This window comes from Procambarus clarkii, chromosome 73 (assembly GCF_040958095.1).
Source record: "Procambarus clarkii isolate CNS0578487 chromosome 73, FALCON_Pclarkii_2.0, whole genome shotgun sequence".
Classification (NCBI taxonomy): Eukaryota; Metazoa; Arthropoda; class Malacostraca; order Decapoda; family Cambaridae; genus Procambarus; species Procambarus clarkii.
In genome coordinates this window covers 6831329-6837111 of record NC_091222.1, presented here as the reverse complement: position 1 = coordinate 6837111, position 5783 = coordinate 6831329, and positions in this window count along the sequence as shown.

Here is a 5783-nt window from a genome sequence, read left to right as displayed (position 1 = left end):
CCATGTACTAGGGCTGAGACTAGTGTATTCTACCATGTACTAGGGCTGAGACTAGTGTATTCTACCATGTACTAGGGCTGAGACTAGTGTATTCTACCATGTACTAGGGCTGAGACTAGTGTATTCTACCATGTACTAGGGCTGAGACTAGTGTATTCTACCATGTACTAGGGCTGAGACTAGTGTATTCTACCATGTACTAGGGCTGAGACTAGTGTATTCTACCATGTACTAGGGCTGAGACTAGTGTATTCTACCATGTACTAGGGCTGAGACTAGTGTATTCTACCATGTACTAGGGCTGAGACTAGTGTATTCTACCATGTACTAGGGCTGAGACTAGTGTATTCTACCATGTACTAGGGCTGAGACTAGTGTATTCTACCATGTACTAGGGCTGAGACTAGTGTATTCTACCATGTATTAGGGCTGAGACTAACGTATTCTACCATGTATTAGGGCTGAGACTAACGTATTCTACCATGTACTAGGGCTGAGACTAGTGTATTCTACCATGTACTAGGGCTGAGACTAGTGTATTCTACCATGTACTAGGGCTGAGACTAGGTATTCTACCATGTACTAGGGCTGAGACTAGTGTATTCTACCATGTACTAGGGCTGAGACTAGTGTATTCTACCATGTACTAGGGCTGAGACTAGTGTATTCTACCATGTACTAATGCTGAGACTAGTGTATTCTACCATGTACTAGGGCTGAGACTAGTGTATTCTACCATGTACTAGGGCTGAGACTAGTGTATTCTACCATGTACTAGGCTGAGACTAGTGTATTCTACCATGTACTAGGGCTGAGACTAGTGTATTCTACCATGTACTAGGGCTGAGACTAGTGTATTCTACCATGTACTAGGGCTGAGACTAGTGTATTCTACCATGTACTAGGGCTGAGACTAGTGTATTCTACCATGTACTAGGGCTGAGACTAGTGTATTCTACCATGTACTAGGGCTGAGACTAGTGTATTCTACCATGTACTAGGGCTGAGACTAGTGTATTCTACCATGTACTAGGGCTGAGACTAGTGTATGCTACCATGTACTAGGCTGAGACTAGTGTATTCTACCATGTACTAGGGCTGAGACTAGTGTATTCTACCATGTACTAGGGCTGAGACTAGTGTATTCTACCATGTACTAGGCTGAGACTAGTGTATTCTACCATGTACTAGGGCTGAGACTAGTGTATTCTACCATGTACTAGGGCTGAGACTAGTGTATTCTACCATGTATTAGGGCTGAGACTAGTGTATTCTACCATGTACTAGGGCTGAGACTAGTGTATTCTACCATGTACTAGGGCTGAGACTAGTGTATTCTACCATGTACTAGGGCTGAGACTACGTATTCTACCATGTACTAGGGCTGAGACTAGTGTATTCTACCATGTACTAGGGCTGAGACTAGTGTATTCTACCATGTACTAGGGCTGAGACTAGTGTATTCTACCATGTACTAGGGGCTGAGACTAGTGTATTCTACCATGTACTAGGGCTGAGACTACGGTATTCTACCATGTACTAGGGCTGAGACTAGTGTATTCTACCATGTACTAGGGCTGAGACTAGTGTATTCTACCATGTACTAGGGCTGAGACTAGTGTATTCTACCATGTACTAGGGCTGAGACTAGTGTATTCTACCATGTACTAGGGCTGAGACTAGTGTATTCTACCATGTACTAGGGCTGAGACTAGTGTATTCTACCATGTACTAGGGCTGAAGACTAGTGTATTCTACCATGTACTAGGGCTGAGACTAGTGTATTCCTACCATGTACTAGGGCTGAGACTAGTGTATTCTACCATGTACTAGGGCTGAGACTAGTGTATTCTACCATGTACTAGGGCTGAGACTAGTGTAATTCTACCATGTACTAGGGCTGAGACTAGTGTATTCTACCATGTACTAGGGCTGAGACTAGGGCTGAGACTAGTGTATTCTACCATGTACTAGGGCTGAGACTAGTGTATTCTACCATGTACTAGGGCTGAGACTAGTGTCTTCTACCTTGTACTAGGGCTGAGACTAGTGTATTCTACCATGTACTAGGGCTGAGACTAGTGTATTCTACCATGTACTAGGGCTGAGACTAGTGTATCTTACCATGTACTAGGGCTGAGACTAGTGTATTCTACCATGTACTAGGGCTGAGGACTAGTGTATTCTACCATGTACTAGGGCTGAGACTATGTATTCTACCATGTACTAGGGCTGAGACTAGTGTATTCTACCATGTACTAGGGCTGAGACTAGTGTATTCTACCATGTACTAGGGCTGAGACTAGTGTATTCTACCATGTACTAGGGCTGAGACTAGTGTATTCTACCATGTACTAGGGCTGAGACTAGTGTATTCTACCATGTACTAGGGCTGAGACTAGTTTATTCTACCATGTACTAGGGCTGAGTCTAGTGTATTCTACCATGTACTAGGGCTGAGACTAGTGTATTCTACCATGTACTAGGGCTGAGACTAGTGTATTCTACCATGTACTAGGGCTGAGACTAGTGTATTCTACCATGTACTAGGGCTGAGACTAGTGTATTCTACCATGTACTAGGGCTGAGACTAGTGTATTCTACCATGTACTAGGCTGAGACTAGTGTATTCTACCATGTACTAGGGCTGAGACTAGTGTATTCTACCATGTACTAGGGCTGAGACTAGTGTATTCTACCATGTACTAGGGCTGAGACTAGTGTATTCTACCATGTACTAGGGCTGAGACTAGTGTATTCTACCATGTACTAGGGCTGAGACTAGTGTATTCTACCATGTACTAGGGCTGAGACTAGTGTATTCTACCATGTACTAGGGCTGAGACTAGTGTATTCTACCATGTACTAGGGCTGAGACTAGTGTATTCTACCATGTACTAGGGCTGAGACTAGTGTATTCTACCATGTACTAGGGCTGAGACTAGTGTATTCTACCATGTACTAGGGCTGAGACTAGTGTATTCTACCATGTACTAGGCTGAGACTAGTGTATTCTACCATGTACTAGGGCTGAGACTAGTGTATTCTACCATGTACTAGGGCTGAGACTAGTTATTCTACCATGTACTAGGGCTGAGACTAGTGTATTCTACCATGTACTAGGGCTGAGACTAGTGTATTCTACCATGTACTAGGGCTGAGACTAGTGTATTCTACCATGTACTAGGGCTGAGACTAGCGTATTCTACCATGTACTAGGGCTGAGACTAGCGTATTCTACCATGTACTAGGGCTGAGACTAGTGTATTCTACCATGTACTGGGGCTGAGACTAGTGTATTCTACCATGTACTAGGGCTGAGACTAGTGTATTCTACCATGTACTAGGGCTGAGACTAGCGTATTCTACCATGTACTAGGGCTGAGACTAGCGGAACATCACATGAAATTGTATAGTTTTCTGCGTGTGATTTATGTTTCTTAGGTTATATGCGTCTCGTCTGAGACAAATTCACTCTGGTCTCGTCAACATCTACAACTGGTCTATTATCAGCGTCCTCCTCTGTCAAGTGTCCAAATCTGTTGTGGGTAACTACTTTCTACACAGGGAGGGAACTAGGGTTTGCTATCTTGAATTGGTTAAAGAGGCACTTTGGAAGTTTCCGGAGGACGTGACATGAACACTCTCATCTCTAGGGTTCTGTAACCTGGCATGGTATTTTGACTGATTTCTGTAGTTATGTGAATATTTATGCTGTCTTGAACGCTGTGAACTTTGCCAAGACTGACCATGGGAACTATGAAGTGAAGATAACCTTTACCGATATCTACAATCCGCTGTGTAGTGACCTGCTTTGTATGATACTTGCAATATGGCAAACTAGAATTGTTAAAATAACACGAAGACTGAGAAAATTGTCGGTGGTATGATGATCTAGGTGCGTACCAACAGTGTTTAGCTAGGTGGTTAGTCTTACCACAATGCCAACATGAGGTAGTGGTTGATCGTGAACTATAGTGTCATGGCAACTTATGAGAACAAGAATTTGACTGCAGGCTATGACCAATGGTGTGGTTCTGTGCCCAAACATTTTGTGAGTTTGTGGAGAGAGGGCGCTTAGAGCTTGTTACTACATTTATCTGAGGATGGCAACAACTGAGCATAACGGGAGCCAGTTTATCTGCTGCATTCTTTATGGCCTCAAACACTTCACCACTTTCGTATTTACATCCAAAATTTTGTTGCTCTAGGATAGGTTCAGTATGCTCTGGGGAAAAATGCATTAAATTCCCAAATGCTATCATTTTAGCCATAGCTTCTGGCGTCAGTGTTTTGTTATTATCCACCCATGATGAACTCGACATAGCAGTCACTAAAGCATACAAATAATGATCCAGACGGCTCGTAAACGCGTTAAATGATTCACCAGGCTGCATGGTGGCATTGACAATTTTCTTAACTAACCTATATGGATCAAGGTCTCCTTTGTTAACAAAGCGGCGACGAAAGAAATCCTGAAATTTTAGCTGTGACTGTAGGCTAACAACGGCTTTCTCATCTACTACAAAAGATGCATCACCTTTGCTGGTGTCCACAGTTACTTGGCAATTGCCAAATAATCATCAACAGAGGGCTCTGAGAACTTTGCTTTGTCCTTGACCACAACCTTACAAAACCATGATTCCAACAAACGAGAATCTCCAGCAAAAAGTTGAATAGCGATCTCCAGTACGGAGGACTGAACATCACATGAAATTGTATAGTTTTCTGCGTGTGATTTATGTTTCTTAGGTTATATGCGCCTCGTCTGAGACAAATTCACTCTGGTCTCGTCAACATCTACAACTGGTCTATTATCAGTGTCCTCCTCTGTCAAGTGTCCAAATCTGTAATTGTAAGTATGAACAACTGCTCTATATGACTTAGAAGGAGTTGCAATAGTGTCAGGCATTGTCACTAACATAGTACGTCCTTTGAGATACAAATATAATTAGGCACACAAGGCATAAGAATGGAATGTACAAAAATATCAACACTCAAAATATCAAAATAGGATCTAGTAAATAAATGCATGAATAAAAAAAAATTAAATTAAAGTAGGCAAGACAAAATAAATATGAATCAGCAAAATTGTAAATTAAATATGCAATCTGGTATGTACATGACTTGAAACTGGAGTTATGTAAATTAATTGGATCAGGCAAAGCATAGCAAATCTGATTATCGAATGGAAAGATGTAAATGGAAGTTTCATGAAAATTAACTAAATTAACTAAACAAGTATTCAACACTCTACATGTGGCTCTATAAGAGGCTTAATAATGATTAAAATGCAGAAAAATAGACACAAAAGAATTAATATGTAATGCAGAACATGAAGCAATAAGGCATTAAGACTTTAAACACATTAACTTCCTGTAAACGTTGTGGCACACTGGACCCCACCTGTTGTGTACCTAGCTCAGGGGCGTGGTATAGTCAGAACAACTGTGGCCAACATGAGGAACCTTATGGCTAATATATCTTATGGCTGATGTATCTTATTGCTGATATATCTTATGGCTGATGTATCTTATTGCTGCTGTATCTTATGGCTACTATTTGCCTTGCCTGTTGTTAGTGTGCTTTCCAACCGATAGATAGAATCAACTGTATTATTATCTCCGTATTTCCTTTAAACATTGATGAACAAATCTCATCGCTTATTACAAAGGTTTCATATACAGGTGGTACTAAGTACCTGGAGCTCTGCAAGTACTTTATCCACTCCTGAGGTTATAATCACAATGCTTCTGAAGCTTTCCCATACAGGCTGTTGAGAG